This window comes from Acomys minous (genome assembly GCF_964271855.1).
Source record: "Acomys minous genome assembly, chromosome: 8".
NCBI classification, from domain to species: domain Eukaryota; kingdom Metazoa; phylum Chordata; class Mammalia; order Rodentia; family Muridae; genus Acomys; species Acomys minous.
The window spans coordinates 6,708,656-6,733,978 of record NC_140489.1 but is presented as its reverse complement, the minus strand read 5'-3'; the positions used below and the strand labels follow the sequence as shown (position 1 = coordinate 6,733,978).

The 25,323-nt window shown below is 46.8% G+C and overlaps 2 gene segments (V, D, J or C); both read right to left on the bottom strand.

The window, feature by feature from the left end:
- LOC311603962 (Ig gamma-1 chain C region secreted form-like) overlaps positions 1-25,323 on the bottom strand; it is a 615,341-nt gene that overhangs the window by 901 nt on the left and 589,117 nt on the right. Inside the window, exons 4-5 of the C gene segment in view lie at positions 290-580; positions 75-113 (exon numbers count right to left, since the gene is read on the bottom strand).
- The window catches only part of LOC311603963 (Ig gamma-2A chain C region, A allele-like), a 100,620-nt gene that overhangs the window by 22,800 nt on the left and 52,497 nt on the right, over positions 1-25,323 (bottom strand).

The following is a 25,323-nucleotide window of genomic DNA, read 5'->3' as shown; positions in this document are numbered from 1 at the left end:
GGCCACCCTCCGATACAGCTTACGTGGGATGTTTGTTGCATATGGGGGCTGAGGTGAAAGGTCTATGGGCTTACCTGTACATATGCATGGCTTGCAACCGCTTCCTTGGGGCACTGCAGAGAGAAGGCTGTGTTACTGGGGTCTGGAGTTGAGAAGGCACTGAGATGGACTCAGGCCAGGCAGCTCCTGGGTGTGAGCTCTGGCAGGCTGACACCGGAGTCTGTCTCTGGGTGTCAGGGCTTAAGCCTCATCTCTAGTGAACCCACTCCTCCCCTGGCTGTCCTCTCACCAATTGGCTTGTCCACCTTGGTGCTGCTGGCCGGGTGGTCTACGTTGCAGGTGACTGGCTTGCTGGGCCAGGTGCTGGAAGGTACAGTCACTGAGCTGCTGAGAGAGTAGAGGCCAGACTGCAGGACGGATGGGAAGATGTGCACACCGCTGGTCAGAGCTCCGGAGTTCCAGGTTACGGTTGCTGGCTCAGGGAAATAGCCCTTGACCAGGCATCCCAGGGTGACCGTGGAGCCAGTCATGCCATCATGGCCAGGGGCCAGCGGGTAGACATGTGGGGCTGTTGTTTCAGCTGCGAGGAAAGCGTTATGTATGATTATGCTGTTAGATATGGCTGGACCCAGGATTTTAGAAGGCTTCTGTCTTCAGCCCTGCCCAGGCCTTAGCTTTCTACATGGAGTAACCGTTGGGCTAGGCAGTGGCAGGATCACCTGGTTAGGTCAGGCCCGAGGCCCTTTGAGGCCAGTCTCATACCTAGTACACTTTCAGGACACTGCCACAGCAGTGTGGGATGATGTGTCCCATTCTTTGGCTTCTTATGCCTGGGCCATGTGGCTGTACACAATCAGGCCAGCACGGAATGAGTGTCCTGATGCAGGCACAACCCTGCAGCCTGCACTCCCCCCCCCCCCCTTTTTTTTTTTAGCATTGCCTGCACGGCCTTGTTGGATATTGCAATCTCCTCAGCTTCTGGCTCCTTCCTGCCTTGACCTGTTGGTGGTTGACTGGTGGCCCCATCCTTAGGTCCCCTGACCTCTCCCATGCCCAGAACTCTGCCTTAGCTCAGCTTTGCAGGGTGCATCTTTTCTAGTTGGCATTGAGCTAAGTAGGTTCAGCACTCTCTACTCTAGGGTCTGGATCCACATCCTGACCGTACACAGCCCTTTAGGATTTTCACCAGACCTACGCCTTGTAGGTCAGCCTAGGCTCTAAATATGAGCTCTTGGCCACTGCTTTGTACTGTAGCCCTCCTCAGATCGTTCTCCCAGCTCTTAAGGGTCACCACCAACAGCCCCTCTTTGCATGACCTCAGTGTGGGCAGCTCTGGGCTGTCCTGCCCTGACTGTTCACCACCTCAGTACCTCACTGCTGTTCAGTCACCTCAGCGAACACAGTTGGCTTCCTGTCTCCTCTTGCAGCCTTGTTCTTCCCACCGCCCTATGTTTGCCCCTTTCCCCTGGTGCTTGTGTTTCCAGCCCCTAGAGACGTCCCATTCCTTCTCCAGGACCTCTGGGCCCTTGAATTCTTCATGGAGCTGGCCAGCGCCTTTCCGTCTCTGCCCCCTCCATGCCTTGTTTTCTTCCTTTATCCCCAGGGCTGTACTGGTCTCCCCTGCATCTGAGCTGTGACATCCTCTGCTCAGGCCCTAACCCTCACCACCCCCTCCTCCTGTGGGTTCACCCTGTGTACCCTGTGTTGTCGGGATAGATCTCATGTCCCTGCTTGTGTTTTCACAATCTCCCAGGGTCATGGCTTGGACGCCTGACTAGAACCCCTTAGTAGAGTTGCAGTTTGTGTAGCCCACTTGGCCCTGTCAGACCTACACCTCTCCCTGTCTGTGTCCTTGCTCAGCTACAGCCCCTTTGTGACCCCCCACCCAGGACTGGTTCTCTCTTCACCTCTGGCTAGTCTCGATGACTGCATCAGCTCAGCTTTTTTACTAGGGTCCAGGGTCTCCTCTGTCCTGCTTATCTCAGGTTGCCCCTGTTGGACCCGGCATGCTTTCTTATCTGCCTCTTACCTCCATTCTGTCCCTTGGGTCTTGGGGCTGCCTTCCCCCAGCCCCGATCTCTCCTGGCACTGTGCTTGCTTCCAGAGCCCCCTGGCACCTACTGCTCCCCATGGACACTCCCCTGCAGAGCTCCACTTCCTCTCATATGATCTCCTGGGCTCTGTGGGCCTCACACTCTTCTACTGATCGCGGCTCCAGAAGCATCCTTTCTCCGCCAGGCCCCCTGTGTTCTGTTGGGTTAGTGGCCCTGGTTTCACCAGACAGAATGGTCTCAGGCCCTTCACTGCCATCAGAGCAGACAGCTGGGTCAGCCCCAGCCATGACCCTGCCTCCTTACCCCTCCTAGTCTCTTCTCACTCCCAGCATGGAAATAAGTTACCTGTAACTTCCCCCTCTGTCACTGGTCCCACTATGCCTACCATTTCAACTCAACCTAGTCCCTCAACCCCCTGCCCTGGTACCAGAGTCATCTCTCAGGTAGCTAATGGAGCTCATGGCAGTGTACTGGCCCTGCAGGGCTGTCTGGAATGCTGCTCAGCTTGTTCCCAAACTCTCCGACACACCTGGTTCCCCTTCTCCTATTCAGCCAGAACCTCCTATACTCCAATCTGCCCCAGCTCCCCAGTAGCTGCTCAACCATGTTCCCCACACCCTCACCTACCTTAGCTACACTGTGGGTGCTCAGTATGGTTTCCTATAAACTATGATGCGGATATTTCTCTGTCCTAGAACTCTCATCTACCTGGGCTCCTGTAGCTGCTCAGTCTGGCCCCCACACTTTCCCCTACCCTGGATCCTCTACAGCAGGTCAGCCTGGTCTCCCATAGCCCCATTAGCCTCAGCTCCACATCAGCTGTTCAGCTTGGTGCCTTATACAACGATCAGTTCCAGCTCTCTGGTATTTTCAGCTAGGTCCCCCACACTCCCACCGGACTCAGTTTCCCTGTGCCTGCTAAGCCTAGAATCCTTCATTATTACATGTTTCAGTTCCCCTGTCCCTGGACCCCTGCTCCTCCACCTGCCTCAGCATCCTTGCAGCTGCTCTTCCTGGACCCCTGGACTTCTGTCTGCCTCAGTTTCCCTGCAGCTAGCTCTGCCTGGGACTCTGCATTTCCACATGCCTCAGCTTCCCTCTAGCTGCTCTGTGAGGACAGCTATGCTTTCACCTGCCTCAGTTTACCTGTAGCTGCTCTGCCTGGACCTCTCTACTTCCACCTGCCTCAGTTTCCTGCAGCTGCTCTGCCTGGATCATTACACCCCTACTAGCCCCAGCTCCCGTGTAGCTACACAGCCTGGTCCCCATACTTTCCCCTACCCCGGATCCTCTATAGTAGCTCAGCCTGGTCTCCCACAGACCCATTAACCCCAGCTCCCATGCAGCTGTTCACCTTGGTGCCTTATGCACCAGCTCTCTCTGGTGTTTTCAGCTAGGTCCCCCACACTCCCACCGGACTCAGTTTCCCTGTGCCTGCTAAGCCTAGAATCCTTCATTATTACATGTTTCAGCTCCCCCGTGTCTGCTCTGCCTGGACCCCTGCTCCTCTACCTGCCTCATTTCCCCTGCAGCTGCTCTGCCTGCTCCTCCACCTGCCTCAGTTTTCCTGAAGCTGCTTGGCTTGGTCTCCCACACAACTACTAGCCCCAGCTCCCGTGTAGCTACTCAGTCTGGTCCCCACATTTTCACTTACCGCAGATCCTCTACAGCAGCTCAGCCTGGTCTCCCATAGCCCCATTAGCCTCAGCTCCACATCAGCTGTTCAGCTTGGTGCCTTATACAACGATCAGTTCCAGCTCTCTGGTATTTTCAGCTAGGTCCCCCACACTCCCACCGGACTCAGTTTCCCTGTGCCTGCTAAGCCTAGAATCCTTCATTATTACATGTTTCAGTTCCCCTGTCCCTGGACCCCTGCTCCTCCACCTGCCTCAGCATCCTTGCAGCTGCTCTTCCTGGACCCCTGGACTTCCATCTGCCTCAGTTTCCCTGCAGCCAGCTCTGCCTGGGACCCTGCACTTCCACATGCCTCAGCTTCCCTCTAGCTGCTCTGTGAGGAAAGCTATGCTTTCACCTGCCTCAGTTTACCTGTAGCTGCTCTGCCTGGACCTCTCTACTTCCACCTGCCTCAGTTTACCTGCAGCTGCTCTGCCTGGTTCATTATACCCCTACTAGCCCCAGCTCCCGTGTAGCTACACAGCCTGGTCCCCATACTTTCCCCTACCCCGGATCCTCTATAATAGCTCAGCCTGGTCTCCCACAGGCCCATTAGCCCCAGCTCCCATGCAGCTGTTCACCTTGGTGCCTTATACACCAGCTCTCTCTGGTGTTTTCAGCTAGGTCCCCCACACTCCCGCCGGACTCAGTTTCCCTGTGCCTGCTAAGCTTAGAATCCTTCATTATTACATGTTTCAGTTCCCCCGTGTCTGCTCTGCCTGGACCCCTGCTCCTCTACCTGCCTCATTTCCCCTGCAGCTGCTCTGCCTGCTCCTCCACCTGCCTCAGTTTTCCTAAAGCTGCTTGGCTTGGTCTCCCACACAACTACTAGCCCCAGCTCCCGTGTAGCTACTCAGCCTGGTCGCCACATTTTCACTTACCCCAGATCCTCTACAGCAGCTCAGCCTGGTCTCTCACAGTCACATTAGCCCAGCTTCTGTGACACATCTCAGCTTGGTACCTTATACACCTGTCAGTTCCAGTTCTGTGATATTTTCATCTAGGTCCCCCACACTCCTATAGGGCCTAGTTTCCCTGTACCTGCTAAGCTTAGAATCCTTCATTATTGCCTGTTTCAGCTCCCCTGGATCTGCTCTGCCTGCTCCTCCACCTGCCTCAGTTTTCCTGAAGCTGCTTGGCTTGGTGTCCCACACAACTACTAGCCCCAGCTCCCGTGTAGCTACTCAGTCTGGTCCCCACATTTTCACTTACCGCAGATCGTCTACAGCAGCTCAGCCTGGTCTCCCATAGCCCCATTAGCCTCAGCTCCACATCAGCTGTTCAGCTTGGTGCCTTATACACCGATCAGTTCCAGCTCTCTGGTATTTTCAGCTAGGCCCCCCCCTGCCACTCCCACCGGACTCAGTTTCCCTGTGCCTGCTAAGCCTAGAATCCTTCATTATTACATGTTTCAGTTCCCCTGTCCCTGGACCCCTGCTCCTCCACCTGCCTCAGCATCCTTGCAGCTGCTCTTCCTGGACCCCTGGACTTCCATCTGCCTCAGTTTCCCTGCAGCCAGCTCTGCCTGGGACCCTGCACTTCCACATGCCTCAGTTTCCCTCTAGCTGCTCTGTGAGGACAGCTATGCTTTCACCTGCCTCAGTTTCCCTGCAGCCAGCTCTGCCTGGGACCCTGCACTTCCACATGCCTCAGCTTCCCTCTAGCTGCTCTGTGAGGACAGCTATGCTTTCACCTGCCTCAGTTTCCCTGCAGCCAGCTCTGCCTGGGACCCTGCACTTCCACATGCCTCAGCTTCCCTCTAGCTGCTCTGTGAGGACAGCTATGCTTTCACCTGCCTCAGTTTCCTGCAGCCGCTCTGCCTGGATCATTATACCCCTACTAGCCCCAGCTCCCGTGTAGCTACACAGCCTGGTCCCCATACTTTCCCCTACCCCGGATCCTCTATAATAGCTCAGCCTGGTCTCCCACAGGCCCATTAGCCCCAGCTCCCATGCAGCTGTTCACCTTGGTGCCTTATGCACCAGCTCTCTCTGGTGTTTTCAGCTAGGTCCCCCACACTCCCACTGGACTCAGTTTCCCTGTGCCTGCTAAGCTTAGAATCCTTCATTATTACATGTTTCAGCTCCCCCGTGTCTGCTCTGCCTGGACCCCTGCTCCTCTACCTGCCTCGTTTCCCCTGCAGCTGCTCTGCCTGCTCCTCCACCTGCCTCAGTTTTCCTAAAGCTGCTTGGCTTGGTCTCCCACACAACTACTAGCCCCAGCTCCCGTGTAGCTACTCAGCCTGGTCCCCACATTTTCACTTACCTCAGATCCTCTACAGCAGCTCAGCCTGGTCTCTCACAGTCACATTAGCCCAGCTTCTGTGACACATCTCAGCTTGGTACCTTATACACCTGTCAGTTCCAGCTCTGTGGTATTTTCAGCTAGGTCCCCTACACTCCTACAGGGCTCAGTTTCCCTGTGACTGCTAAGCTTAGAATCCCTCAATATTGCCTGTTTTAGCTCCCCTGGATCTGCTCTGCCTGCTCCTCCACTGGCCTCAGTTTTCCTGCAGCTGCTCTGACTGCATCACTCCACCCTACTAGCCCCAGCTCCTGTGTAGCTACCCAGCCTGGTCCCCACACTTTCACCTACCCCGGATTCTCTATAATAGCTCAGCCTGGTCTCCCATAGCCCCATTAGCCTCAGCTCCACATCAGCTGTTCAGCTTGGTGCCTTATACAACGATCAGTTCCAGCTCTCTGGTATTTTCAGCTACGTACCCCCACACTCCCACCGGACTCAGTTTCCCTGTGCCTGCTAAGCCTAGAATCCTTCATTATTACATGTTTCAGTTCCCCTGTCCCTGGACCCCTGCTCCTCCACCTGCCTCAGCATCCTTGCAGCTGCTCTTCCTGGACCCCTGGACTTCCGTCTGCCTCAGTTTCCCTGCAGCCAGCTCTGCCTGGGACCCTGGACTTCCACATGCCTCAGCTTCCCTCTAGCTGCTCTGTGAGGACAGCTATGCTTTCACCTGCCTCAGTTTCCCTGCAGCCAGCTCTGCCTGGGACCCTGCACTTCCACATGCCTCAGCTTCCCTCTAGCTGCTCTGTGAGGAAAGCTATGCTTTCACCTGCCTCAGTTTACCTGTAGCTGCTCTGCCTGGACCTCTCTACTTCCACCTGCCTCAGTTTACCTGTAGTTGCTCTGCCTGGATCATTATACCCCTACTAGCCCCAGCTCCCATGTAGCTACACAGCCTGGGCCCCATACTTTCCCCTACCCCGGATCCTCTATAATAGCTCAGCCTGGTCTCCCACAGGCCCATTAGCCCCAGCTCCCATGCAGCTGTTCACCTTGGTGCCTTATACACCAGCTCTCTCTGGTGTTTTCAGCTAGGTCCCCCACACTCCCACTGGACTCAGTTTCCCTGTGCCTGCTAAGCCTAGAATCCTTCATTATTACATGTTTCAGCTCCCCCGTGTCTGCTCTGCCTGGACCCCTGCTCCTCCACCTGCCTCATTTCCCCTGCAGCTGCTCTGCCTGCTCCTCCACCTGCCTCAGTTTTCCTGAAGCTGCTTGGCTTGGTCTCCCACACAACTACTAGCCCCAGCTCCTGTGTAGCTACTCAGCCTGGTCGCCACATTTTCACTTACCCCAGATCCTCTACAGCAGCTCAGCCTGGTCTCTCACAGTCACATTAGCCCAGCTTCTGTGACACATCTCAGCTTGGTACCTTATACACCTGTCAGCTCCAGCTCTGTGGTATTTTCAGCTAGGTCCCCTACACTCCTACAGGGCTCAGTTTCCCTGTGACTGCTAAGCTTAGAATCCTTCATTATTGCCTGTTTCAGCTCCCCTGGATCTGCTCTGCCTGCTCCTCCACTGGCCTCAGTTTTCCTGCAGCTGCTCTGGCTGCATCACTCCACCCTACTAGCCCCAGCTCCTGTGTAGCTACCCAGCCTGGTCCCCACACTTTCACCTACCCCTGATCCTCTACAGTAGCTCAGCCTGGTCTCCCACCACCCCACTAGCCCCAGCTCCCCTGCAGATGTTCAGCCTGGGACCTTATACACCTGTCAGCTCCAGCTCTGTGGTATTTTCAGCTAGGTCCCCCACACTCCTACAGGCCTCATTTTCCCTGTGCCTGCTAGAATCCTCCACTACTATGTGTCTCAGCTCACATGTGTCTACCCATCCAGGACCCTCATAAGCCCACTAGCTCCTGCTCCTCTTTGTATTTTGGTCTGGTCACCCAGACTTCATCCACCTCAGCTAACCTATAGCTGCTCGGTCTGGTTGCACACACTCTTACCTGCTTCAGCTCCTCTGCAGCTGCTCTGTCAGGACCCCTGCACTTCGACTTGCCCCAGATTCCATGTAGTTTCCCAGGCTGGATCCCCACACTCTAACTTGTTCTGATTCCCCTGTAACTGACCCGCTCCCACCTGCCGTGACCCTCCTGGAGCCCTTTGATCGTTCCTTGTGCTCTCACCCACCTAACTTAGCTCTGTTGTAGGTGCTCACTCTGGTTCTCTGAGCTCTTGATCCCCCTTGACTCTTCAGAATGCCCACACACCCTCACCCTTCTGAGATTCTCAGGTGGTCCCTAACATGTTTCAGCTCCTCTGTAATGCTCAGCTTGGCTTGGGATGGCTTATGGCCAAACTCTGTCACCTGTCCTTGCCAGTGACAACAGTCCAGTTCCTTTGGGCCTGCTGCCCACATAATGGCTACTCTACTGGCCTCAACACTATGACTTGATACCTCCTGCGTCTCTTCCTTCCCTTCTTCTACCCTTAGCTCAGAAGGGAGTCTCACCTGAGATCTCAGCCTTAGATGTCTCTGTTGTGGGCATCGGGTCAGCTTCTGGCAGGGCACACAACGCCTTTAGTCTGGCTTCTTTTTCTTTTGAACTTCTGGGGCTGTCCCAGACTCCGCCTTAATAGCATCTCTCCAGCTTCCTGGTAGCTACCTGCCTGGCCTGGCCCTCATAGTCTTGTCAGCCTGGCAGCTGCTCAGCCTGGTTCCCTAAACTCTTGGGGCTATCCTAGGCACCCAGCATTCCGAACCTACCCCAGGTCATCTCAAATTGTTTTGTCTTTGTCCCCTGAATTCCTATGGTGGCCCAGCCGGCCCCGATATGCCCAACATCCCCCAATTCCCCTGTGATGCTCTACCGGGTCCACTACCCTAACCCGTTCCAGTTCCTCCATAGCTGATAGGTCTGGTCGCCAGAATCTTGGGACTTCCCTGTGCCTTTTCAGGGAAAGGGGCAGGTGGCTTTGCCACCTGCCTCAGCTCCTCTTTGCTACCTAGCCTGGTTCCCTAAGGTCCTGGAAGCTGAACTGAACCCCAGAACTTCTGTCTGCCCTAATTTCCATGTGTTCCTCAGGCTGGTTCACTGAGCTTCCAGGAATGGCCTGGTTCCCAGCACCTCTATCAGATTCAGTTGCCATGTGCTGGTCAGACTGTGTCCCTGCCTCTCAGAACGACCTGCTCCAACTCTTCTGAAGCTGCCCAGGCCAGTCCCCAACACTCACACCTGACCCAGGTTACCTTTATCTGTCAGGCTTGGTCTCCTGGGCTCCTGGGGTTGACCTGGGCACTCAGCCTATCCTATGTGCTAAGCCCACTGTTCAGCCTAGGATCCCTAGCATCCCCACTTACCTTAGTTCCTCCTCACATTTCAGCCTGGTGATCCGTGCGTGCACATACCTCATCCCGCGACAGCTGTTAAGGCTGTTCCCTGAGTTTCTGGGGTTTCTTTAGGCAGCCAGACTCCTACCCACCTGAGACCAATGTCACTGCTCTGCTGGTTTTCCTGACACCCTGGGCTTGCTCTGCCTCCTGCAGCCATCCTCTTTTCCACAGCACACCTGAAGCTGTCCGGTGTGGTCCTCTGAGCTCCTTGGGCTGCCTTGTCTTTCCCTCATTCAGTTCAGGTTTCAGTTCCTGTTTTTGCTCGTGAATTCCTGCACTGATCACTGAGCCCTAGACTACCTACTTTCTCTCCCATCTTTCCCCAGCATGCTTAAAGGCATTCCCGGGCGAACTCCTGGATGCCACATTCCCCACTCCCTTCTTCACTTACCGCAGGCCCTGCACCAGCACCATCACTGCACTGACTTTCCTTTTCTCTTGTCTCAGCTGCCTTGGCTTTATCCACCTGTAGTCCAGGCCAAAATCATTCCCCAGGCTTCTTTATGTATCCTGTCACCTCCCCGATGCTCCTGCTGGTCGTCTGTGGTCATGCACAGCTCTAGTTGCTTGAGTTTCTATTCTTCGGCATGAGTGTGTGTGTGTGTGTGTGTGTGTGTGTGTGTGTGTGTGTGTATGTGTGTGTCTGTCTGTCTGTCTGTCTGTCTGTCTGCAGAATCTGTCTGGTTGACCTCAGGCTTTAGACCGGTGCCTTTACTCTCCAACACACAGGCTTCCTCTGTCGGGGCTGGTCTGTCAGCATCTTCCCACTCTCCTGTGAGGTGATGACTCGGAGACCTGGAAGGGCCACTGAGGCCTGAAGTCTCTGTGGTCCTCTGCTTTGGCAGCTCTTTTCCCTGCTGACCCTGCTAACATGTGGAAGCTAGGAAAGCTACTCCTTTCCTCTTTTGGTCCTGGCTTTCTCTTGTCTTTCCCTGAGTCACAGCCTTTGTCCCAGAGATGTGAATGCCACCTTACTTCCACCCCATGTATGACTAAGAACAGGATTGACAGTGGGTGGCATAAGGCATTTCCTGCAGTTCCCCTTTATTCTGGGGGTTTCTGTGTCAGGGGGTGAGGGGGAGTCCAAACCTGACTGAGATTACTTTATGTGGATGTGTGGGGGTGGGTGATGCTGTACCCTTGAGACTCAGGGGACAAGGTAGGAAGACTGCTGTGCTCCTACTTCTATGCACCTGGCCCTTTGGGGGTCCTTGGGCTGGCTGAGGCTGAGTGATTATGCCCACTCTTTCCTGACAGCCTCACTGCAGACGTTTCATGGCACCTGGGCCTTCTCATTCAGGTCTGATCTAAGTCCAGTCCTGGTGGTCATTTCTCTCTGACCCTGTCTCTAGCTAGTGCTGTCTCAAGAAACTCAGATACGCCCAAGGCACATGGATGACACTGAGGGCTGTGACAGCAGAGGGTACAAACTAAATGGGAAATGGAAGAGGCTTGGGTCTCTGACTGAGCTTTCAAGCAGGGAAAATCTTGGCCATAGAGGGAAGCAGTGCTGGGACTCAAGAGGAGCCCTTGGATAAATTAAGAGCGGACCTGGTGCTGGAGGCCCCTAACACTGGCGCTGCCAAGGGAACTTGATGGGTCACAGTTGTGGGATCAGAGATTCCAGTTCTGATCCCAGGGGCTCATGAGGATATGGAACAAGGGGATCAAACTGGCTGTGGCAGTATGGTGCACAGGACAGTGGATGCAATAGAGTAGAGGAAGAGGCTCACTTAGGGTTTTTTTAAAAAGGAGGTGGTTGGGTACAGTAGGGGGAGAGGGAGGCCAGTATTTCCCTAGGAGTGAAGGGAAGGGAGCAGAGTCTGAAGGGACAGGGAACTGGCCAGCTTCCATAAGACTGAGAGTCCACCCCATCCTGAAGGACATGCTACTGCTGGGAAGATCATGACATTTCTCTGGGCTTAGTGACACTGAGCTCATGCAGGGGAAGAGAAGGCAGAAGATACTGTGAAGGATAAAAGAAAGGTGTGGAGCTAAGAGTTAAGGGCAGCCTCCTCAAGAAGACTGTTCTGTGCAGAACACAAGAGCAAGGTGTCAGCCATGGAAGTTAGGTCAGATTGAGGCTGCCCATGCTGGGAAATTTCTTCATCCACCAATAACACCGAGCTTTCTCTCTGCAGAGCCAGATGCTCTGGGCACAGTATTCACGAGTGTCCTAAGTGTTCACATGAGTTACCATGCCTTGCTCTCCAGACCCAGGAGAATGGTGAGTATTCCATGTATCCCGACATCGGTGGGTAGTCCAGGTTCTGGCTCATCTCTCCTCACTAGCTCTTGAAATCCTGACCCCTCCCCCCAGGAACACTTGGGCTATATGGGAGTTAGGGTGACCCAGAAATCCAGGTTAGATGATACAGAGATGACTTTGGAAGTGGACATGGCATAGATGCAGCCCTGTGAAGAGCATCCAACAGTCCAGATACTCCCATGGATGCTCAGGCCACATCCATGTGAACCAATCTGCTGACCATCACTTAGTACACATAGCACCTGCATATACACCCATTTACACACACATGCACACACACCTAACTCCATGGGGCCTCACTCTGAACACAGTGTACAACACCAGGTCTAATCATAGAATGGTCCTGAACATCTACACGTGGGACCTCTGAGCCAGACACAACTGTTGTCTTCTAAGTGTTTCTACCCCCGTCCGCCACATACAAACAGACCCATGGGGGCCCAGTCTATTCCTGGACCATCAGGCCTAGGTTCTCACTCCACACAATTGTTGAGCCTTCAGAGTTGGGTGCTCTGGCTCACTACCTACTGTGAATATTTTTTGGAGTCTGGGTACCACCAAACACAGGCTCTGCCACCTCTCTGATTCTCTGGTTACCAGGGCAAAGGCAGGAGGTCAGGCAGGATGCACAGCCACTGTCCTTAATGGGCATAGCTCTAATTCAGCAAGTCAGCTTTAGCATAAAGGGAGGGTACCTTCACAATTTTTAGAACTGAGGCTGCTGGCCCAGGGAAAGCAGAAAGCAGAGAGTGGTATGTTACCTAGCCTGTCTATTCTTACCTCTCTTGCTTCCTCAAAGGCCCACTCTGCTGCACAGAAAATCACCCAAAAGTCCCACCTTTTTGGTGCAAACACTGATTTTGCCTCTCCGTGAAGAGGTGGAACTGGACAAGACCTTTGCTGAGGCCCAGGATGGGGAACTGGACGGGCTCTGGATGACCATCACACCTCAAACACCCTCTTCCTGCTCAGCATATGCTGCAGCACCATTCCCATGCTTCCAAGGCCGGGAATACCATCACCTCCGTGTTCCCCCCATGTCCCCACAGCGTTCATAGTGCTCCCAAGCTGTCTTCACACGGTCCCTAAGGGGCCTCCAAGTTGTTGCAATTGTCTCCACAGTGTTACTAATTTGTCTCCACACTGCTACCTTGTTTCTGCCAGACTGTCCCTATAGTTTCCTAATAGTTCCTAGGCTGTTTGCCAGAGTGTTGTACAATACCATCCTGGTATACCTTTTATGTCCAATAATTTCTCCACTACTTTCTCAGGCTTTTTCCTATACTCTCATGCCTTTTTTAAATGCCATGCCTACAATTAACTCCAATTCTCTCCATTATCTCCATACCAAACAACTGTCTTAATTACTGTTCTTTTTATGTGAGGAGATGCCATGACCTAGGCAACTAGTATGAAAGAAAACATTTAATTGGATCTTGCTTACAGTTTCAAAGGCTTAGTTCATTATCATCATGGCAGGCAGCATGGTAGCAGGCAGGGAGTCCTTGGAGCAGTAACTGAGCACTACATTCTGATCCATAGGCTGAGAGAGAAACTTAGCTTGGCATACACATTTTCCCCCAAGACAGGCATTTCTGTGTATCTCTGGCTGCTTGGAACTCACTCTATAGACCAGGCTGACCTTGAACTCAGATCCACCTGTGTCTCTACTTCCTGAGTGCTGGGCTTAAAGTCCTGTGCCCCCACTGCACTTTGATTCTCTGTGCATTACATATCATGTGCCCCAATCCCACTCATATCCATGTCCTTTCATATCTGCCCTCTGCATTGCAACCTCCGCCTCAAAAGAAAATTAAAAAATAAAAAACAAGCAACAAACAAATGAAAAACAACAGCAACAACAAGAGTTGCAGTGTGTTACAGTGTACCCCACAGTGTATCCTTTTCCCATATGTCATCATCATCAACAACAACAAGAGTTGCAGTGTGTTACAGTGTACCCCACAGTGTATCCTTTTCCCATATGTCATCAGCAACAACAACAACAAGAGTTGCAGTGTGTTACAGTGTACCCCACAGTATATCCTTTTCCCATATGCCATCACTTGCTATGAGTAAACCAGGAAAATCTCTGTCTTCCCCAGCTTATGGTATGTGTGCAATGGTATAACTATATGGTCGTCAAAATAGAAAAAACAACCTAACTGGCAAATAAATGGCAAAGATATCTGGTCATGTGAGGCCTGAATGGAAATGACAATGGTATAGTCCAAGACTATGCCATACAAACTGATCTCAGTTATATATTGATGGTTTATTGAATGCATACCCCAAGACTGATCATGATCAGGGACACAGAGTGGACTTGGGAACCAAACTGGCCCCTAACTGCTCTTGGGGCAGACTTTTTAAATGGGAAAACCAAGTGCAGAAGATAAGTAGAGGACAGTATTCCATTTAAGAGTATTTTGGCTAAGTAGACAAAGTATTGCCAGCTGACCTTTAAGCTAATTGGTCCCAAGTGAGGTAAGAAAGGTGGTGGTTAAGGATCTTCCAGAGTGCAAAGATAACAGTATGAGTAATGAAACCATTGAGTTAGTTAAGGTATGAGGTTAATCTGACCTTTTAGAAGGATTTTTCATCGTCAATATTATTAATAACATTTGTCAGGCAGAGCCTGAGACTTTGAACTTAATTCTACCTCATGATCAAGATGGAGACTAAAGATAAAATACCTATAGTTACGCTAAAGTCTAAAGCATGGCTCAATAGCAAATACATCAAATTTTAATTAAGTCATACAGGTAAGACAGACAAAACGTCTGATAACGAACTAGTGGAAAAATTGGCATCACATTTAATTTAGGCTAGAATATTAAAATTTGCCAGAGAAAAAATTCAGAATAGATCAGCCAGAATGATGGATTACACATTCACAAACTTGCAAATTTGCCCCTAAGATATAAAGGGAACTGGAGAACCAAATTAAGCCAGGACAGCTTTATGATAATAACTATGATAAGGAATCCACACCCAGTTGGTGGTTCACATGTTTAGTCCCAGCTCTTGGGAAAAACACACCTTTAATCCTAAGACTTAGGAGGAAGAGGCATGCACATAAGAATTACAGTGATTTAAATGTAAAAGCCACTTGCAAAGGGCAGGCTGAAATTCAAAGTGAATGTCTTCTGTGAAAAAAATAATTACACTTAAACCTTGAATTTATATATAAAGATAAAAGGGGAATGCAGGTATATTTATCCACACACACTAAGGTGTATTTAGTTTCAAAATTTCAAAAGAAGTTTTTAAACTTTAAATAGAAAGATAACACTTTTTCTGTTGCCAAAAACCATTTTGCCCTAAACAATATAATCTACCAAAAAGGAAGCCCTCAGTTAGGGTTGGGGAAGGGTTTGTTTTTTATCTTTCCAGGAGAATAAAAGCATCCAGCTAAGGAATCTGAAGCCCACTGGACAAATGAAACATCTGAAGAAAAAAAGATGAATCATCAAGAGAAAAATGTATCAGGAAAAAGAGGGAATTGGCCAAGTGTTCTCACCCATCTCCAGGTTGTCGCTGCTGCCCTCTCCAGAGAAGTGGCAAATTGTCTTTCTGTGGTCCTAATTCAATTAAAAATTAAAGCTGCCATTGGGTTTGGAGTCTTGGCTCTCTCCTTCTCTAAACCCATGAATACTTTGTTAAGGAAACCCCAAAATCTCTCTTATTTCTGAAGAGCAACCTGGTTTGGGCCAGAGTAAAAGAAAGAAGCAAGGAACTATTCTACTGCCACTAATCCCATAATCTTTTGATTTTCATTTGACTCTTTAAAATTTTTCTTAAGGTATGAATATTATCTCAAAATCTGCAAGATTATTATGTCTATATAAACTTTGGGTTATGATACTAAGAGTCATACAGAGTTCTAACTAATTCTAATTCTAGAAATAAACTTCATCTAGTTTCCTGTATGTGTTTCCATATTTTAGTCTGAAGTGAGTAACTAGAAACAAAGTTTGTGTACATCAGATGTACTTAATGGATTATGGTCCTCAAACCTTTCTGAGATCTGCTCAATATGGCATTTAAAATGTTGAAGTTTTCTACCATCCCTAATACTAACCTTTGAGGTCTCCAAGAAGCAGACAGGGCTATGCAGTGATGAGTCCACTTGGATTGAGGTTAGGCTAATCACAGGACAAAACTGCCCCATGTCTCTTGTGCTGCCAGGTTCAGCACAAACAGTGGACACCATACAAAGATCAACCTCAGACTAAAAACAGCTCAGGACATTCAATTTACTTGTGACACTGATAGGAGCATTTTATAGAACTTTGAACGCAAATAGAACTTTAAGACAACCAAGTGTAACCATGCTGGACATGATGGAAAACTTTTTCAGAAATAGCTTTATTATCATAAATAGTTTTACTTTGTTAGGGTTAAAACCATTCCTTTTTATTTAGACAAAAGGGGGAAATGTTTTAGGATATTTGATCACACACTGAACCCCAAGATTGTGTATTTTTTCTGAAAAAAAAAAAAAACCTGTTTGCAGTAGTGATGTGTCTCAGTCTTAGCACACACCTTTATTCCAAGATAGGATGAAATAAAGTCAGCCATAAGTCAAAAGGCAGAGCAAGCAACCAACTAACAGGAGTGAACATCCATTTGTCTGCAAATGTCAAGATCCCTTGCTTTTAATAGCTGAGTAGTATTCCATTGTGCAAATGTACCAGATCTTCTTCATCCATTCGTCAGTTGAGGGACATCTAGGTTGTTTCCAGATTCTGGCTATTGTGTATAAAGTTGCTATGAACATAGTTGAGTAAATGTCCTTCTCGTACGGTGGAGCATCTTTTGGGTATATGCCCAGGAATGGTATGGTTGGGTCTTGAGGTAGGATTATTCCCAATTTTCTGAGAAAGCACCAGATTGATTTCCAAATGGTTGTACAAGTTTGCACTCTTGCCAGCAATGGAGGGGTGCTCTCTTTTGCCTACATCCTTGTCAGCATGTGCTGTCACTAGAATTTTTCATCTTAGCCATTCTGACAGGTGTAAGATGGAATCTCAGAGACATTTTGATTTGCATTTCCCTGATGACTAGGGATGTTGAACATTTCTATTTTTATCATTAATGTTTTATATATACATCTATATTATTTTACCCACATAAAAAAACTACAAACAGCCAAAGAACCACAGAACATTCAGGAATTACATTCATGTCATATTCATAGCGTTTTGGCTGTTTGTATTTGGCAACCTTGAAGAAAACATTTTCCTATCTTGGTGAGTCTAAAGTTCTGAATGAAAATCAATATCTATCATGTCTCATTGCTAGCAACTTAAAACATTTATCTAGACCTAAAGACATCTCAATCCCCAAACAACTAGGCTCAATGGTGACACTCAACTATTTGGTCTTCAACCCCATCAGAGACTTGAGAAGGAATAAAAGAAATTACCTGAGTAAACAGGAAGTGTGTGTTGGCATAGTTCTAATTTAATAATAAGAGAAAAAAAATGACAGAGACAGCTTGCTGCCTGAACAGTCACCCGTAGCTCTCTAAAACATTGGAGCATCATCTTCGGCCTTCTGGCCCAGTGTATCTGACAGATAGGTTTGTGTGGCAGGAACCACTGAGGACTTGCTTATCCTGTCTTGGCAGAATTTGGCCATTGACTCTGCCTGCATCCATGCTTGCCCTTTTTAGGCAGCATTCTGATTGTGGTAGAAATGAGAACATTTTGCCCAATAGCTTGTTTGCCACATTTGAAGCCATCTCCATAAGGAAGTTCTTGGATGCTCATCATCATCTTTATGGTAGGTAGGGTGTTGCCAGGAGTTAACCTGTCTTGTTGTCAAAGAATCATTAAAACAATATAAACATCTTTAAAAGCCATGTTATATAGGACTCTGAGGTTTTTAATATTTTTTAAATTTAATTTTAATTTATGTGCATTGGTGTGAGGGTGTCAGATCTTGGAGTTACAGACAGTTGTGAGTTGCCATGTGGGCGCTGGGAATTGAACCCAGGACCTTTGGAAGAGCAGACAGTGCTCTTAACCACTGAGCCAACTCTCCAGCCCCGACTCTGAGGTTTTTGAAGACCTTAACAATTTTACCTTATCTGTCTATAGAATCATATCTATCTGTTGTATCTAGGATATATATATTCTTGTGGTATAAATAGACTAGTAATAGAAATGATTTGATCAGTTGATAATTAACTTGTTTAACTTACTTTTCCTAAACAGCCTGTAGTAGCATTTTCAAAGAATTGGAGGTAAACCTTGTTTTCTACTTGAGTGGTATGGGCACAACACCTCACAATAGAGTAGACATGTATAATGTGAGTGAAGAACAGTCTGAAATTTGGATTCTAAAGCAATGTATCGAAATTCAACTTATTTTGCATCAACATATAAAATTCTATACTAATGAATTAAGAATAACCTTGTGTGTACAGTCAAGGCCTTACATTGAGGATAAACTCAACAACCCACTTTTTTGCCCCATCTTCCCTGTGCACCTCCACATTCCCCCTTCTCTCTTTTGACCTCCCCATCTCCAAACCCAGGACAGAATGCTAAGAATAGCAAAGCAACAAAGCGAGACCCCTGAGTCCAACATTGTTTTCTCTCTGGGTAAGATCAATAGTAACCTATAACCAACTCCCAGTGAAAATAAACACCTAAAGCCCAAGAAAGCATCCCCAAACCTACCCAACTCCCTTAAGGGATATGAGGGTCATTCTCTTAAGGTTTTTTTCTGGCTGATTTGGGATGAGTAATACCTTTGTAGGGGCCCAAATAAAATTGGGGAAAATGGTTAAACAAGGTAGGAATATCATTTGTGGTCCAGTTTCTAAATGTTGAAAACCTAAGTATTTCTTGGCCATTAAATATCCCTCTGTTGACAATTCTCTGTTTAGTTTTGTATTCCATTTTTAAATTGAATTATTTGGTTTGGTGGCATTTAATTTCTTGAGTTCTTTATGTATTTTGGATATTAGTCCTCACTTAGATGTAGGGCTGGTGAACATCTATTCCCAGTCTGCAGCCTGTTGCTTTGTTCTGGTGACAGTGTTCTTTGATTTACAGAAACTTTTCAGTTTCATGAGGTCCCATTTAGTAATCTTAGAGCCTGGTATTCTGTTCAGGAACATGTCTCCTGTGCCAATAAGCTCAAAGCTCTTCCACACTTATTCTTCTAAGAGACTAAGTTTGTCTGGTTTTATGTTGATATCTTTAATACACTTGGACTTGAGTTCTGTGTATGGTGATAAATAAGGATCTATTTGCATTTTTTAACAAGTAGACATCCAGTTAGACCAGCAACATTTGTTGAAGATGCTATCTTTTTTCGAGTGTATGGTTTGGGATTCTTTGTAAAAAATCAAGTTTCCATAGGTGTGTGAATTTATTTCTAGATCTTTGATTCGATTCCATTCCTGTCTGTTTCTATGCCAGTACCATGCCATTTTTTATTATTGTTGCTCTATAGCACAGCTTGAGATCAAGGGTGGAGATACCTCCAGACAATATATTTTGTACAGGATTGTCTTAGTTATTCATTTTTTCCAAATGAAGTTGAGAATTGTTCTTTTAAGATCTGTAAAAAATTGTGTTGGCATTTTGATGGGAATTGCATTGAATCTGTAGATTGCTTTTGGTAAGATGGCCATATTTACTATGTTAATCCTACCAATCCATGAGCATGGGAGATCTTTCTATCTTTTGCTATCTCCTTAAATTTCTTTCTTCAGAGACTGAAGTGTTTTTTCATATAGATATTTTATTTGCTTGGTTAGATTTACACCAAGATACTTAATGTTTTTTGTGGCTATTGTGAAGAGTGTTGTTTCCCTAATTTCTTTCTCATCCTGTTTGTCTTTTTGTATAAAGGAGGGCTACCGTGTTTTGAATTGATTTTGTATCCAGTCACTTTGCTGAAGGGGTTTATCAGCTGCAGGAGAATTCCATAGTAAAATTCTTGGGGTCACTTATGTATACTGTTATATCATCTGCAAATAGTGATAATTTGACTTCTTCCTTTCCAATTTGTATCCCTTTGATCTCCTTTTGTTATGTTATTGCTCTATCTAGGCCTTCAAGCACTATATTGAAGAGATATGGAAAGAGTGGGCAATCTTCTCCCTGATTTCAGTGGAATTGATTTATGTTTCTCTCCATTTAGTTTGATGTTGGCTATAGGCTTGTTGTATATTGCCCTTACGATGCTTAGGTATGTGCCTTGCATCCCTCATCTCTCCAAGACTTTTGACATGAATGGGTGTTGGATTTGGTCAAATGTTTTTTCAGCATCTGAGGAGATGATGATGTGGTTTTTTTCCCTTTCAATTTGTTTATATGATGGATTACATTGATGGATTTCCTTATATTGAACCATCCCTGCATGCCTGCAATGAAGCCTACTTATTTATGGTGTATGATATTTTTGATGTGTTCTTGGATTTCATTTGCAAGTATTGTATTGGATCTTTTTGCATCAAGAGAGAAATTGGTCTGAAATGCCCTTTCTTTGTTGAGTCTTTGTGAGTTTTGGGTATCAAGGTGACTGTGGCCTCACAGAACAAGTTTGGTAATATTCCTTCTGTTTTTATTTTGAGGAATAGTTTGGAGAAAATTGGTATTAGTTCGTCTTTGAAGGTCTGGTAGAATTCTAAGCTGAAACTGGCCCTGAGATTTTTTTTTGGTTGGTAGACTTTTGCAGAGTGCTTCTATTTCCTTAGGAGATATAGGACTATTCAGTTTGTGTGTCTGATCTTGATTCAACTTTGGTAAGTAGAATTTCCATTTTATTTAGATTTTCAAATTTTGTGGCATATAGGCTTTTGAAGCAAGGCCTAATAATTCTTTGGAGTTCCTCAATGTCTTTTGTTATGTCTCTCTTTTCATTTCTGAGTTTGTTGAATTGGATTATGTCTCTCTGTCTTTTGGTTAGTTTGTCTAAGGATTTGTCTATCTTGTTGATTTTCTCAAAGAACCATATCTTGGTTTTGTTTATTCTTTGAATTGTCCTCTTTGTTTCTAATTCATTGATTTCAGTTCCTAGTTTGATTATTTCCAGCTGTTTTTTCTTCTTTGGCATGTCTGCTTCTCCTTCTCCTTGTCCTCCTCCTTTTCCTCCTCCTCCTCCTTTTTCTCCTTTCAGGTGTGCAGTTAAGTTGCTAGTGTGAGTTGTTTCCAATCTCTTTATGAAGGTGCTCAGTGCTATGAACTTCCCTCTTAGCACTGCTTTCATTGTGTCCCATAAGTTTGGGTATGTTGTACCTTCGTTTCCATTGAATTTTATTAAGCCCCTAATTTTTTTGTTTCTTTCTTTCCTACCTCAGTTGTCATTGAGTCATTCAGTTTCCATGTGTGTGTAGGCTTTTTGTTATTTCTGTTGTTGTTGAGGTCCGTCTTTTGTCCATGGTGGTCTGATAGGTTACAAGGTCTTATTTCAGTCTTCTTGTATCTGTTGAGGGTTATTTTGTGACCTACTGTATGGCCAGTTTTGGAGAAGGTTCTGTGAGTTGCTGAGAAGAAGGTATTATCTTTTGTGTTTGGATGAAAAGTTCTGTAGACATCTGTTCGGTCCATTTGATTCATGGTATATGTTAGTGTCATTATTTCTTGGCTTAGCTTCTGTTTCCTTGATCTATCCTTTGTTGATAGGGGGTGTTAATGTATGGTTTTAACTTTATTAAGGTTTTTTTTTTTTTTTTTTTTTTTTTTTTTTTTTTTTTACAAATGTTGGTGCCCTTTATTTGAAGTATAGATACTCAGAATTGTGATGTCATCTTGTTTGAGTTTTTCTTTGCTGAGTATGAAGTGTCTTTCCTCATCTCTTTTAATTAATTTTGGTTGAAAGTCTATTTTATTAGATATTAAAATGGCTACTCCAGCTTGCTTTTTGTGTCCGTTTTCTTGGGAGACTTTCTCCCAGTCTTTTACTCTCAGGCAATGTCTATCTTTGTGGCTGAGGTGTGTTTCTTTTATGCGTCAGAATGTTGGGTCCTGTTTATACATCCACTCTGTTAGTCTTTGTCTTTTTATTGGAGAGTTGAGACCATTGATACTGAGAGAGATTAATGACCAGTGGTTGTTAGGTCCTTTTATTTTGAAGTTCAGTGTGGTAATGCGCTTATATGCTTGTCTAATTTTTGTTTTGCTAAAGTCAAGTTATTTATTTTTCATGTTTTCCTGGGTGCAGTTAGCCTCTTTGGTTTGGAGTTTCCCTCTACTATCGTCTGTAGGGCTAGAGTTGTGGATAGACACCTTTAAATTTGCTTTTGTCATGGAATATTTTCTTCCTCTGTGGCCTGGAGAGGCAGCCCTGCCAGGGGAAGTGATTGAAAAGCAGGCAACAGAGTCCATGTCAGAGACAGTCCCCACTCTTCTTACTAGTGGACCCACATGAAACCCAAGCTGCCTCTGTGTAGGGGCCCGAGATCCAGTCCATACATGGTCCTCTGCCTCCTGTCTGAAAGCGTAGCAGAGTATCATTAATAAATAGTGTTGGGTCCAACTCTTTCTCATGGGGTGGGTCTCAGGTTCAACATTCCCTCAATCTCTGTTCTATTTTTATCCCTGCACATCTTGTAGGCAGGCTATCCCAGGCATGCTTGATAGCCAAGTCTGGAGGCTCTGCCTTGCATCACTGGCTATTACTCATGTTGTTTTGTCTCCTTGGTTGTCTGGTCCTTGGGATTATGGGATAGATGTATTCAGAAGAACTGGTCTGAGTGTTTGAGCCCAAAGATAGATTTTCTCCACTTCTGGTAGATTCCAGTGGCAATCATAACATGAATATGATTCTAAAGGATACATCAAGGTTTCACAGAGAACCCTGTCACCTGCCTGGGCAACAGTCCTAGAGGATGGTGACTTCACTTTCACTCCTGTGTTCAACAAAGGACTCTTGAATTTCCTGTCCAAAAAGGAAGGTTCTAGGACATTTTCTTTGTGATCCTGGTTTCCATGTTTCTTTCTGCTAGCCCATAAGATTGTTTCAGTGGCCACTGCCCACATTCTTAGTTGACATCAAGGGCCTTTGGTGATGAAATGTCTGGGGGTTACAGACTCACCGCCTCTCTTCCTTGTTCTTGGTCCTGTAGATACCCACTGCTTTTCCGTGTCTCCTATTTCATCACAAACCAGAATTGGGCCTCCTTTCTTCCTCCTCTACCTTTATTTATCCTTTCTTTTGAAAGCTGCACTAATGTGTGAGCTGATGTATGTCAAGAATATCACATAGACTCCCTCTGTTCACAGAGCATCTTGCTAATTTTACCACATGACACCTGGCATTTGAAGGAAGAATTTATATCTGGTCAGGATAACCTATACCTTCTATGTTATCTTTTAAAGATGTGGTTTCTAAAATAAGCTTTTTTATATAACAGTAAAAAATATGGTTGCAGATTTCCTGTCCTTCAGTAGGAAGGGTTCATGTTTCCTGTGTGTCCTTAACAGAAGCAGACATCTGGCATCTTTTTTTTTTTTTTTTTTTTTATAAAACTACAATTTATTTGAACTTCTGATTCATCAAAACAAGCTTGTTTTCTGTATGTTGTGAGTGTAGTTGGCTGTATAATTTTTTTAGTAACTTATTTTTCAGTGCTTGTATTTTAAATATCTTCTTGTTATCTTTGAACATTTGAGCATTATTGTCAGTTTGAATGCTTTTCTGTGTGCTTTTGTGCTTTCCCTGCTTTTCTGCTAGGATGTCTGTAGCGACCCTGCTGGACAACTGTGCCTAGCCTTGTTCTAGGATAGTCCACTTTCCAAGGGCATCCAGTCCAAGACTGAAAAGCACAGGCCTCTGCCCAGATCTCTCCAGGGCACCTCTTCTCAGAACATGTCTGGTCCCTGTTGCAGTTCCACTTTCCTAATTTCTGTGTGCCCACACCTGTGCTTGCTGGCCCTCTTCTTGCTCCACCCACATGTCAATCACCTTTCTGTCACAGATCTCACTCCTTGCTCCATCCACTCAGATTGCACCTCCCCTGCTCCGTGACGGCCTTTCTGAGGAAAAGTCATAGGCACCTAGGCTCTGCCAGTTCCTCAGTCCACTCCACTAAGCTTTGCAGAGCATCTATTTGTATGTCATTGTTCTCCTCTATCCCTACTTGAGTCACTGCATCATCCAGGTGCAGGTGCATGTTGTTGTGTGCGAATGTCCATCTGATACCTGGATGGGCAGATGAAGTACTTCCGGTACATGAAATCCCTTTAGTCATTTTTTGGCACAACACTCTCCACATACTTTATTTGTGTGTGTGTGTGTGTGTGTGTGTGTTTGTACTTTGATACAAACAGTCTCCTATGGAAACCATGTCCTTTAAGGTCAAGTTTGTTTCATCCATTGTTTTTTTCTGGTGCTGATCACTTGGACTGAGTGGTAGTTAATCTTGGTTGTGAAATTGGCCAGGCTAGAGGGCCTGATCTTTGTTCAAGCACTGATCTAGATGACAAATGTACTTCTTTAAAGTGTTTTCTTATTAACTTTACATCCTGGTCAGAGCCCCATCCCCCCTCTCTATGCAATCTTACTTTCCCTCCCCTCTTCTCTCCTATTCCTTATTCCTCAGAATAGGGGAGCCCCCATTCCAATCCCCACCAGCTCATCAGGTTGTATCAGGACTGAGCATGTCTTCTTCCCTTGTGGCCTCCCAAAGCAGTCTTGCCAGGGTAAAGTGATGAGGAAACTGGCATCAGAGTCCATATCAGAGATAGGCCCCACTCCCCTTATTGGGGAACCCATATAAGCCTGAGCTACCCATCAGCTAATTCTGTATAGGGCGCCTAGGTCCAGTCCATCAACCATTCCTTGGTTGATGCTTCAGTTTCTGTAGCCCCTCTGGGCCCTGGTTAGTTGGTTTTGTTTTCTTGTGGAGATCCTGTCATCCCCAGGTCCTTTTTTCAACCCCCCTCTCCACTTTCCCACAAGACTCCCTACACATTGTCCAATGTTTGGTTTTGAGTCTCAGCATCTGTTTCAATCTGCTGCTGGGTGGAGCCCCTCAGAAAACAGCTATGCTAGGCTTCTTTCTACAAGCATAATAAAATATCATTAATAGTGTCAGGGGTTGAGTCTCTCCCATGCAGAGGTTCTTAGGGTGGGCCAGGCACTTGTTGGACATTCCCTCAATCTCTGCTCTATCTTTATCCCTGCTCATTGTACAGGCAGGGTAAATTTTGGGTCAAAGTTTTTGTGGGTGGGTTGGTGTTTCCATCCTTCTACAAGGAGTCTTGTGTAATTAGAGAGTATCCTCCTAGTCACTATGGTCCCTGCTAGTAGGAGTCTTTGCTAGAGTCCCCCTCATATCCTCCCTGGAGGGTACCCTGACTTAGGTCTTCAGCACGTCACAGAGATGCTTTTTTCTTTTTTCTGCAAGCCTTCTGCCCTCCCACCCCTGATCTCTCCAGGTCAGATCTCCACCCACATATCTTTCTGTGCTCCCTCTCTTACCTAGATGCCTCTCCTCAATCACTACCTCTGCCTTTTCTATTTCCCCTGTTGAGTGAGATTTGAGCATCCTCTCTTGGATCCTCCTTGTCACTCATCTTTGGGTCTGTGCAGTGTTGTATGTTTATCCTGTACTATATGGCTAAAGTGCACTCACTTATAAGTGAGTATATATAGGCTTTGAATTTTTTCAAACCTACTTTATTTGGGGTTATCTAATGCTTATACCTCCATTTC